The 13,253-nt window shown below is 45.7% G+C and overlaps 1 protein-coding gene across 1 annotated transcript in view; it reads right to left on the reverse strand.

Moving 5' to 3' along the window:
- Positions 1-13,253, reverse strand: part of ADCY1 (adenylate cyclase 1) — an 879,311-nt gene that overhangs the window by 594,482 nt on the left and 271,576 nt on the right. The window lies entirely within an intron of this gene.

Genomic DNA, 13,253 nt, shown 5'->3' on the forward strand with positions numbered 1-13,253 from the left:
CCATCTGAGGTAACGGGCGTTTTAGAGCCCCTGATGGCTTTTGAGACGCCTGGACAGGCACAAGCTGAGTAGCCGGCTGTCTCATGTCAACATTTTTGTCACGCAATTCCTTCCATAAGCTCAGCCACTCAGGTGTCGACTCCCTAGGGGGTGACAACTCCATTACAGGCAATTGCTTCGCCTCCACACCATGTTCCTCCTCATACATGTCGACACAATCGTACCGACACACAGCACACACACAGGGAATGCTCTGATAGAGGACAGGACCCCACTAGCCCTTTGGGGAGACAGAGGGAGAGTATGCCAGCACACACCAGAGCGCTATATATATACAGGGATAACCTTATAGAAGTGTTTTTCCCCTAATAGCTGCTGTTTTATTAATACTGCGCCTAATTAGTGCCCCCCTCTCTTTTTTAACCCTTTCTGTAGTGCAGTAACTGCAGGGGAGAGCCAGGGAGCTTCCCTCCAACGGAGCTGTGAGGAAAAATGGCGCCAGTGTGCTGAGGAGATAGGCTCCGCCCCTTTTTCGCTGACTTTTCTCCCGCAATTTTATGGATTCTGGCAGGGGTTAAAATACATCCATATAGCCCTGGGGGTTATATGTGATGTATTTTCGCCAGCCAAGGTGTTTTTATTGCTGCTCAGGGCGCCCCCCCCCCAGCGCCCTGCACCCTCAGTGACCGGAGTGTGAAGTGTGCCTGAGGAGCAATGGCGCACAGCTGCAGTGCTGTGCGCTACCTTGGTGAAGACTGATGTCTTCTGCCGCCGATTTTCCGGACCTCTTCTTGCTTCTGGCTCTGTAAGGGGGCCGGCGGCGCGGCTCTGGGACCGGACTCCGAGGCTGGGCCTGTGTTCGGTCCCTCTGGAGCTAATGGTGTCCAGTAGCCTAAGAAGCCCAAGCTGGCTGCAAGCAGGCAGGTTCGCTTCTTCTCCCCTTAGTCCCTCGATGCAGTGAGCCTGTTGCCAGCAGGTCTCACTGAAAATAAAAAACCTAAAACTAAACTTTTTCTAAGAAACTCAGGAGAGCCTCCTAGAATGCACCCTTCTCGGCCGGGCACAAAAATCTAAACTGAGGCTTGGAGGAGGGTCATGGGGGGAGGAGCCAGTGCACACCAGGTAGTCCTAAAGCTTTACTTTTGTGCCCAGTCTCCTGCGGAGCCGCTATTCCCCATGGTCCTTACGGAGTTCCCAGCATCCACTAGGACGTCAGAGAAAATAAGTATACTGAAAGGGCATATTGTTTCGTAGACATAATGGATATATATAAATCAATCTTTCCAAAACTGACATATTTGTCAGAGAACCTTTTTGCTATAATAAGGGGGGAGGAGGAAGGGGAGGGACCAGTCTCAGATGTACCACCTCTCACAGGAACATATATGCATATAAGCGCGTGTGTACACATCATACCATGAAGAACCGTAAAGTATAACAGATATCAATTAGCCATAGGTCAGTATCAGGAACATGAGACTGGAGTGTGTAAAGTACAAGAGCTGAGTCCAGAATCTGAGCTTGTATTTGAGGTGGCATTGTATGTATGAAGGGGCCCCATTTTCGTAGAAATGCAGCAAAAGAGTTGTGAGTATCAGGACGGGAATCATATCTATCATAAGACATAATATTTTGCAGCGAGTCCACAACTTCACGTACTGTGGGGGGGTGTTTCAAGATTCATGACTGTAGGATCACTCTTTTTGCCACCGTAACCACCAAGGTCAGGAAGGGGATCAAAGGTCTATGAGAGCGGGCAATATTCCACACATCAAATTTAGCAAATAATAGCGGGATAGGGTGAATGGACACAGAAAGATCATAATGTGAGTTAATATAATAAATAATCTTAAACCAAAATTTTGTGATATACCCACAAGACCACAGGTTATGTATCAAGGTAGCCGAAGAGCAACCACATTTGGGGCATCTACTCGACTCCTCCGGAATGTAGTGTCTCCTCTGACTTTGAGACATGTATGCTCTGTATACCGTTTTTACATGAACTTCTTGAAGTACAGAGGAGTGCACCACTCGAAGGGTCTTCTCGTAATATTTAAACACCATATTCTCATGTTGTATATGGGGTACATCTTTGATCCATGCCTCTGTCATCTCCCGTCTCAACGGCCCAGAAATCTGTGTCAGGAGCAATGAGTATATCAATCTAGGTTTGTATTTGCCCTTCTTAAATTTAATAAATATAGGAACCAATGGGTCCGGATTTAGGGGAGAGAGCGTCATCGGGGGGAGTGAGTGTATATGATGAGTTAACTGCAAGAACATGAAATAAAAGGAGTCTGGGAGACCGTAGGCACGTTGAAGATCAGGAAATGACATCAGGCAACCACCTGGATCAAAAACTTGTGCTATGGCTTTCATGCCTTTCAAAGCAAGGCGGCGGAAAATAGGGTTGTGTAGACCCGGGGCAAAACCTGGGTTGTCTCATAAAGGAATCCAGGGGGAACTGTGAGGGTTATGATGTAGTTTCGTATTTATAGAACACCAAGCATCATAAGTGTCTCTGAAGAATATGTTTTTGTATATGTGTTTAGGTATCTCAAGTTTAGGAGTGTGAAGGAGTGCTCCCGGAGAAAAGGACACAGTCAATTAAAGTTTCTGAGAACAGATCTTCACCCGTCAACCAGTCCAAGGCATATCGAAACAACAGTGCCCTGGAGTAGAGGATAAGGTTAGGTAAGCCCAGGTCACCCTGGCCTTTAGGCATTTGTAATTTAGTTAAAGAGATTCTAGGTTTTTTGGAATTCCACAGAAAGCGGCTACATGCCAACATGACACGCTTAACATCTTGAACAGTTAATTTAAGTGGTAGCAGCTGCATAGCATACATCAATTTGGGAAGCAAGACAGTTTTTATCACCTCCAACCGCCCCAGCAGGGACAGCGGGAGGCTATGCCATTTATCTAAAGATTGTTCCAAGTTAGAAATAAGCGGGGAGTAATTATATCTATATAAGTTTTCCATCTTGGCCGGGATATGTATGCCCAGATATTTTATCCTAGAATTGACAATTTTAATGGAACCCAGGTCCCCAGCCCCAGGCAGCTTGGGTGGAGGTCCCGTAAGCATAAGAAGCTCAGATTTTGCAACATTAATTTTGTAACATGAAAAGCTGCTAAAGTTATCTATAATCTCAAAGATTATCGGGACAGAATGTTCAGGATGGGATATATATAAAACCATGTCATCCGCAAACAAGGAAACACGGCAGTCCAGGCCGCCCAAAACAATGCCCTGATATAATGGAGAGCATCTGAGCGCTATGGCTAATGGCTCTATTGCCAACACGAAAAGTAGAGGGGAAAGAGGGCATCCCTGGCTCATACCGCGATGTATCCGGAAGCTATCAGACATTAAGCTATTGCAGATCACCCGGGATGAGGGGGAAGTATAGAGTGTTTTGAGATAACCTACAAATGCTTCAGGAAAAGAAAACCTACGCAGGGAGTCATACAAATGTTCCCAGTGCACCATGTCAAAGGCTTTTTCTGCGTCTAGAGACAATATAGCTTTCGGTACATTTGACATGGCACACTGGGAGTCCTGGACCACCGCCAGCAGACGTCTAACAGCAGTAACAGAGTTTCTATGCAGGACAAACCCAGTTTGGTCTCTGTGGATAAGTGTGGGCAGTAGTAACTTCAGACGTTCAGCCAGAATCTTAGTCAAAATCTTACAGTCTAAGTTCAGTAGTGAAATTGGTCGGTAGGAGGCAGAGTCAGACATGTCCCTACCAGGCTTCGGGATGACTCGTAAAGATGCTACATTAAAATAGTCAGGGAGTTCACCAGAAGTTAGTATGGCATTATAAACCTCCACGAGGACAGGCGTGATCTCATCACATAGCAATTTATAAAAATCAGCTGTGTATCCGTCAGGGCCCGGGGCCTTGCCCCTTTTCATTGAAGTGATTACAGTTTTAACCTCTTTGGCAGTAATCGGGGTAGTTAAAGACTCACTCTGAGAGGTTGATATCTGTGGAAGTGGGAGGTCGGACCAGAAATCATCATGTGAGGATTCTGCAGAGGGAGGGGGAAGGGAGTACAATGTAGTATAGAAACCATGCAGGACCGAGGCTATCATTCTATCAGAGGTGGTAAGCGTGCCAGCCGGGTCTTTAAGGGGGTGAATGGTAGTCGGGGTGCGCTGGCCTCTCAGGAGATTTGAAAGCAGTTTGCTTGATTTGTTACCAAACTTGCGAAATTTATGTTTACCTCTAAAGGTATTGGAGAATTCTTGTTTGCGAAATATGGATTCAAAAGACATCCGCGCCTCGGTATATAGGGACCTAGTAGCTGGGGAAGGGTGCGTCTTAAATTCCTGAAAAGCTTGAGTGAGTGAAGTTTGGGCCACTAAATAATCTCGCGCTAAGGATTTCTTCATGGACGATGAGCGGGATATAAGGGCTCCCCGCAGTGTGGCCTTCGCTGCCATCCAGAAAAGAACTGCATCATTTTGCAGCGTAGCTCGGTTATCTGTAACATAGTTACCCCATGCCGAGATAACAGCCTGCTGCAGCTGAAGCGAGGTGGGAAGCGAAGAGGGGCATCGCCAATTAATAAAGTCACGCTGCTCTCGTCCATGAAAGATGGTAGCCCAGATCACTGCATGGTCGGACATCGAGATAGGTTCCATCTCGACCTCCACAATCCTGGGGAGCAAAGCACTGGACAGCAATAAGTTGTCTATTCTAGATAGTGTTACCTCTAGCGGCAGACAGACAGGAAAACTCTCTTTCTAACGGGTGCTTTACCCTCCACATATCTAATAGCAACAACTGTTTGGAAAGAGCCGGGACCCAAAACTTAGGGATCTTAGCTCGTCCTGTCGATGGGAACTGTCTATCAAGCTGAGTGGCAGATATCAGGTTAAAATCTCCACAGAGAAGTATCGGTTGGTCAATAAACGGCGTGAGGAGGGATATAATATTATAGAAAAAGAGTCTAAAATAAACCGTGGGAGCATACACATTGAGGCATACATAAATCTGACCACCATAGTGGAGTGTGCAAAAAACATAACGACCCATATCGTCTGCTTTCACATCGGCAACCGAGATTGCCAGATGATCCACAGCCAGTATGGCAACCCCTCGCGCCTTTGAGTTGTAGGAGGCAGAGGCAAGGACTTTCCACTTGAGTGAGTTAAGTTTGAGAATCTCATGAGGTACCAGGTGAGTTTCCTGCAGAAAAACAATATCAATACACAGTTTACGCAAATACAGGAGAATGCGTTTCCGCTTCATCGGGGAGTTAATCCCTCCCACATTCCAACTACCAAGGGTCAAAGACATAGCATAACATCATATGTATTGACGGCGGCACAGCGCAAAACAGGAAGCACATTCTCATAACATAATGGTGGAGGGTGGAGATCAGGATCCGAGACAGGCTGGGGAGCAAACAAGGACTGAAGGGAAGGGGGGAAGGAAGGGCATGAACAGTGCCCCACTCTGAAACAGACAGACTAAACATACATAACAAAGAACATAAATACGCAGGAATCATAATTCCAGTAAAGAAAAATAATTCAACCATTAATGACTTCCGGGGAGAGTGTCGTCATCATCCATAAGCAGGATCTTGCTCCAAACCTACACACTCTCCAGCAGTCACATAGAACAACTGGACCACCATACAGGACCCTCCCCAGCAATAACAATGTTAAAGATGATCAGCAAGTAGTAAATGATGCGCATAAACATTGTCAAATAGGTAATGAGAATCAGCAGACATCATCAGACACATCCGCATATATATAGCACATGGCATCTCCCAGGACCAGATATTGCATAAGAAACACATGTAAATCCCCGTCATATGGTAGACTAAATTACTAAGCACCATACATGACACGTCGCATCAATCACAATCGGACATAGCAGCAGGAAGATTTTGAGAGTCAGCTAACTCAGAAAGATAGGCTTCAGCATCAGGGGGTGACAGGAAGTCCTTAAAGTCGGAGCCATGATAAATGCGCAGCCTAGCAGGGTATAGGAGTGCAAACTTCATATTGTCTTGTATCAGACGAGAGCATAAAGGTGCAAAGTCCTTCCTCATTTTAGACAGGTCCGCAGAATAGTCCTGGAACAAAAGAATCTTGTGAGTTTCCCATCTAAGATCCCGGTGTTTGCGGGACATTTACCAGATCAGCTCTTTGTGGAGATAATTAAGCGTCTTAAATATCACAGCCCGGGGTCCGGCGCCCTCTTGTAGTCTGATCGGGCCAAGCCTGTGTGCACGCTCAATGACAAGATCCTCACATCTATCCTGGATATGCAGCAGCTCAGGAAGTTTAAACTTAAGAAAATCAAACAATTCCTGCCCCTTTACTGATTCTGGGAGCCCGATAAGCCTGAGATTATGTCGGCGAGATCTGTTTTCAAGATCTTGGAGCTTGTTGTGTAACTGATAAATCTCCTTGGTTTGTCTGGACATCGTTTTCTTCAGATCTGCTACATCCACAAAAACCTCCCCCAGTCTATGTTTAGTATGAAGAACTTTCTGAGAAAGGTGTGAAAGCTGCTGATTAATGTTAGCCGTCTGCGCCTTAAGCAAGGGTTCCATAGCTACGCGGATCGCTTGTATCATGTCCCCTTAAGTTACAGGGGTGTCCGGGGGCGGGATACAGACGTCGGCCACATCAGGGGGAGCAGGGCTCGGGGGCCGGGAGAGTGTATCTGTCGTCTGGGAGCCAGCAGCATCATCCCTCCGAGGTGTGTTACAAGCAGCCGCATGGGCGTCCGAAGCTGCGTTCAGCGCCATCTTGGATTCTGCATTCTGTCTCTCCTTCTCCTTCTTGGCGCGGTATTTGTTGCTGGGCATGGGGGAAAAATACTTGTCCATGCAGCGGACAGTGTCTGGCAACCGGGGCTGGTCTGCAGAGGGTGGTATGGAGGCTCAAAGAGCCTTGAAAAAGGTTTTGGAGAGCGGGGAACAGCGGAGCTCACTGCTTCAGCCGCCGCTCATGAGGAAGCCGGAACCAGAAGTCTCATTTTTAAGCTTTTAACAAACATATGCTTCCTATGCTTTCCATTTTGGATAATATACCTGTGAGAATGATAGCTGTTTTATATATGTATGTGCATAAATTGTAAAATCAATCTTGGGTGCTGCATTTCTTTCCCATAACTAAGTAGTTGTGTGAAGGACACCCATACATTTGATTAAGAACTCTGTAGAGGAAAAAGTACATGTACATGTGACTCTATAAACATACTGATTAATAATAGGAGTAATCATAGGCGGCACCCGCCGCACACACGCCTGCTGCTGCCGCCGATTCCCGTCTGTTGACGCTGAAAGGAGGAGAGCGCTGTGCGCGGCTCTCCTGCCCCGGCCCTCACTGTTTCCCCATCTCCGGCAGTCATTTAAAATGTCTCTGGCTGTCAGTCAATCAGAGCACGAGGACCGGATCTTGATTGGCTGCCGGCCCGTGAGCTTTGATTGGCTCACAAGCCGGCACTATATTTCATATGGCCGCTGGAGACAGGGACTCTGTGAACTGAGGTGCAGGAGAGAAAGCGTGGTGCGCTCGCCTCCCCTCAGCATCAGAGATGGGAATCGGCGGCACTGGCGGCAGGAAGGTGTGCACAATTGGGGGCATATATGTATCTGGCATCGCCGGGGGCATAAGTATGTCTGGCACCACTTGGGGCATATGTATCTGGAACTGCTGGGGGCATATGTATCTGGCACTGCTGGGGGCATTTATGTATCTGGCACCGTTAGGGGCATATGTATCTGGAACCACTGGGGGCATTTGTGTATCTGGCACCGCTAGGGCCATTTGTGTATCTGGCACAGCTGGGGACATTTGTGTATCTGGCACCGTGGGGGGCATTTGTGTATCTGGCACCGTGGGGGGCATTTGTGTATCTGGCACCGCTGGGGGCATATGTGTATCTGGTACCGCTGGGGGCATATGTGTATATGGCACCGCTGGGGGTATTGAGTAAGGGGCACCGCTGGGGGCATATGTGTATCTGGCACTATGGGGGCATATGTTTATATTGCTTTGAGTGCCAATAGGCAGTGCTAGATACGCCCAATAGGCGGTGCTAGACACGCCCAGTAAGTGGTACTAAACACACCCCTTCCGATGGTGCACCCCCTAATAAAATGTTCTGCGCACGCCTATGGGAGAAATACACAGATTTAAAGTACTATTAGCTGATATTTACATGTGTATAATGAAGGGTTAACTCTTCTGTGCTTTGTAAATATTACTTTTTATATGATCAATTTCCTTATAATAGTTACAGTGTAAAAGTGAATATTTCTATTTCCCTAGTGAAGGGTTAAAACATGCTATATGAACTCTTATGTGTTTGCATGGATGCGTGCTGCCCTGTGCTAGGTGCCTTTGTCTCTCATACAGATACCAGGCCTGTGTGGGTCTGGCATCCAAGGTCAGTTCCATACCAGATGAAACTTGTTCTTTCTACCCAAATATACTGTGTTACAAAAACTTTGTTAAATGTTTGAGAAACTTGTAGAAAACCCATATATGGACATCCGCCTTTTCTGTTCTGCCTGGTAACTATTAACGAGCCAATGGGAGTGTAACGACATGTCAGTTGCACCCATATGCATTGCCTTATATACTTTTGTTAACCTCTTAATAAAACAGTGTGAATTTTTACTGCTTGTGTTGTGCATGTACCTTGTGGCTAAAAGTTCATACTCCAGACGTCTAAGAGGCCATCACATCGAGGGTTAAAGAATATAAGGGCAAATCCTTTCAGCTGGGGGCTATGTCCGGAATTCAGTGATCGTCCCTGAATGGTAAGATAGAGAATTTATTGTCTGTCTTTGCCATACAGGATTGCGGTCATACACTGAAGCTGAATCCGTGTCAGTGTTCCGGGAACACGTGACAAGGTAATATTTAAGTCCGGGACTTAATATTACGAAGTTTTATGTAAAAGCATAAAACAGGTATCAGGGATACCATAGAATCTTTAATGTCTGGGACTTAAAGATACGTCTGAGAAAGGACCAGGCGTCCAAGCGCAATTCTCCAAAGACGTTAGTATCTGGGATACTTAAAAAAAAAAAAAAAATAGACCTGGGGTCTATACATAACGTAGATTATACCTCGATCTGATCGTCTATATATATATTCTTGTATGTTGTAGTGAGATAAGTTCTTATATTTGGTTCAGACGGCTGGTAAGTTTTCGTCTGCCAGATATCTTTACTCAAACACTTTTCTTGCTTCCTGTTTAAAACGCTGTATTTTTCTGACATCTTGTACGAATGGTAAGCGTACCCGTCAAAAGATTTCATGTTCTCATTATACAGATAATATTGTGATATTGTCAATGACTAATTAACTGGTGTTAGCTAATGCATGCATAGAAAGTTTTTGTAAATTGCATTTTTTGTTGTGAAATTGCATAGAAGGTTTTTTTTGTAAACTGCATTTTTGTTGTGATATTGCATAGACAGTTGTTGTAAGTTGTTGTGGAAATTGCGTAGAAAGCTGGTGTAGATTGCATTTACTATGGGAGGGGGTCAGAGTAAGACAGTCATTTATCCTCCACCTTTACCAGGGGAGACATGTAAGGAGTATGTTGCTCGTAACTCCACCACAGATTATTATTTAGTTAACCCATGGGTGGATAATTTAGCGGGATGGACAGAGAAAGCAGGACAGGACCCATTCCTACGGGAAGGCAGTAATTACCCTTTCTATATGGAGATTTAAGAAAAAATGTCAGTTTAGCACAGAAGCGAAACTGCAGAGAACTGTAAATCTTTTAAAATCCCTCTCGCCTCCCCCCCTTGCATTCCAATGTATCCTGCGCTCAGAGACACAAATCTCTTGGCAGCAGTAACCCTTTCACACTAAATGGGATTGCCTCCAGCTCCACTGCTGGAGGGTGCGTCCACTAGCTCTATCCCTAGCACCAATAACCCAGAGTTTAGATAATAGTAAAACACTGTCCCAAGCCCACTATTACCCTCGATGGCTGTATATCTTATTTGCGCAAAGCTTGCAAAGGACGCAGCTATACACATATGAAGGAAGTCTTTTTTGCCTGTCGCTGTAGCTTGTAAACAGAAACCTTCATAGTCTGTTACTGCGTTTTGGAAAAGGTTTAAGGACTGCTGGACAGATGACGCTGGCTTACCTTTGCTTAACTCAGAAAGCTTACTCACTTCCCCACTCACTCATAACTATCAGAACTCCAGACGCTTTGACAGACGGAACCAACCCCGCAGTCAGGGAACATTCCAAAGACCCCGCGCACTGACGGGGCCCGGAGGAGGGCATCCCAGCCTTTATTCAACTCTCCCGTCATAGTAAAGATTCACCTCTGCTGCCACTTATTATAAATGGAAGTAAAATTCCCTTTTTAGTGGACAGCGGTGCAACAACCAGTGTTTTGTGTTCTGACCTATGCAGTATCCCCTCTCACCAGAAAAGATAGAAGGTCTCCGCCCCATGATACAGCAATTCTTACAACAGGGTATTCTCAGACATATTGTATCACCATACTGTACTCCTGTGAACCCTGTTGCCAAAGCTGATGGCAGTATAAGATTTGTACAGAATCTCAGAGCGATCAATCAGCTAATTGTCCCAATTGCACCAATTGTTCCAGATGTAAACTCACTCATTTCTGCAATCCCTGCAGATGCTGCGTTCTTCTCTGTAATTGATTTGAAGAATGCCTTTTTTCAGCATACCTGTAGATTCACAGACACAATTACTTTTTGCCTTTTCTTTTGAGGGTAAACAACTTACCTGGTGCAGATTATTGACGCACCTGTTGTCTCCAGGCCACATTGAGGCCCTGGCAACCTCACCATGGTTCAGTCCTGCTACAGTATGCAGATGATCTGCTGCTCTGTAGTAAAACTGAGGAGGCCTGCCGAGAGGATGGTGTTTCATTACTAAACTGGCTTTGTGAATGTGGACACAAGGTGTCCAAAATAAAAATGCAATGGTGTAAAAAGCATGTTGATTACTTAGGTTTTGTGCTCACTCAGGGAGAGAGGAAAGTCAGTCCACAACGCATACAGTCTGTATTGGGCCTGGTCACCCCAACTACCCAGAAGGAACTACTGTCCTTCCTGGGTATGGTAAATTACTGCAGACAGTGGATTTCTGATTGCTCTTATTATGATAACATTTTGAGACAAGCCACACTGAAGGACAAACCTAAAACTGTACAATGGTCACAAGAAATGTTAACTGCATATGAAAGTTTAAAATGTATGTTGATAAAAAGTCCGGCACTTGGCCTCCCCAATTATGTACTACCTTTCCATCTATATGCAAGGGACAATTGTAAAACCATGGCGGGGGTGCTCACACAGTTTCATGGAGGGAAGTTGCGCCCCGTGGCATTTTTTTCCAAAGTCATGCCAGTGTCTGTGCAAGGTATGCCTGCCTGCCTCAGGGCTTTGGCAGCCTGTGCAATGGTTGCAGAAATGGCCACTGCCCTCACTTTGGGCCACATCACAGTACTCCACACCACACATGATGTCCTGGCAATACTTAAAAGCTTACACACACAGCACATGTCAGCACAACGCCTTAGTGGATATGAAGTACTCCTTTTGAGTAACCCTACCCTTACCATTAAGTACACTGCTAGTTCTTCTGGCCCTGCACCCATTCTCAATGCCCTTTTAGGCTTGAAAGGTCCTGAGGATGAACCACCCGACCTACATGACTGTGCTGCTTCCATTGAAGCTGAAACTTCTCCCAGACTTGACATGTCTCCCGTTCCCATACCAGGCGCAGACATAGTTTTTGTTGACGGCTCCTGTAGTGGGCCCAATGACAATACATACCAGGCTGGCTATGCCATTGTCACCCTCCCTGACACTGTGTTGGAAACCCTACCAATACCTTATCAGTCCGCGCAAGCTGCAGAACTCATTACACTCACTAGAGCATGTCCCTCCCTTGATAACGTCCATCTGCTCACTCAACTTCAAGCTGCTGCGACTAATACTGATCTCTCCGACTGGACTTACCCAATTCTGCAGAAAAAATCCTAAATCAGGATTAATCTGCAAAGAGGGGAAACCCTGTATAACCCAGTCCAGTGCCCCTTTGCTCGTTGCCCAGTGCCGTGGTGTTGGTCACCGTGGTGAAGCCACAACACTCCTCCTACTAACCAATGATTTTTATGTTACTAATGCCAAATCACTTGTGGACCAGTATGTTAGCAGATGCATCACTTGCCTCAGGAACAACCCTAATAAAGCTAAACACCAGCATCTTGAATACCCCACAAAAGACTCTAGGTTACTCCCCATTTGAAATACTAATGGGCAGACCCTTTTCCTACACCCTGGGCTAAGAAACCACTAGTAATACAGGAAGGAGATCTAGAACTCATCAGAGAAGAGTATGTCAGGTCCCTGATAACAAAACTGAATGAAATTGAACATGAGGTTGTTTGTAAAAACCCTTTTGAATCTACAGGAACCTACACACCCCTTTAAAGTCAGAGACAGAGTCGTGGTGAAGGTGCTCCCCAGGAACAAGAGCCCAGGAGACTTCACCTATGGTCCAGAGACAGAGGTCGTAGCAGTTACCCGGACAGCAGTCCTGACAGAGGAAAGTCCTACCTGGATCCATGCATCCCGAGTAAAAAAGGTTCCTAGACCAGACCTAGAGAGGGAAGCAAGTGATTCCAGTGAGGTACGAACCGGGGCAGACAGCCCTGACCTCCCACCTAGCGAAGAAAGAAGAACAGAAGAAGATGAGGAACCTGTCCCCTATCTCTATCCTGGGGACTATCTCGATAGCCCTACTGGCCCTTATTCACCTCACAATATGTGAAGTCGACATCACACAAACAAATGGGATCCCCACCTTGTGGTATAATTCCTCTAACACACACGTAGCCACATATATCCTTGACTATTTTATGTTCCCCAAAATTGCTGATGACAAATATTATATACAACACAGGAGGAAATCAGGAATGTCTGAGACAGTATATATTTGTGTTACTGACGAATGGTACTATGACATTAGATATTATGGATCTAATTGCAATTCCTGGGAAGCTGTGGGGTGGCAAGCAGGATACTATAGTGCAAGGCAAATGTTTTATTTGTGGGACATGTATAAAAACCCAAAATACCAGCCTAAAATTGCTCCCCAAAACAAACCTTTAAAGCCCCATATTGCCACTTCTAAAGATATGGTGGCTATTACTAACCCTACCTTTGAAGACACCCTAGCTATTGAAACTGGT

This window comes from Pseudophryne corroboree, chromosome 5 (assembly GCF_028390025.1).
Source record: "Pseudophryne corroboree isolate aPseCor3 chromosome 5, aPseCor3.hap2, whole genome shotgun sequence".
Taxonomy (NCBI): domain Eukaryota; kingdom Metazoa; phylum Chordata; class Amphibia; order Anura; family Myobatrachidae; genus Pseudophryne; species Pseudophryne corroboree.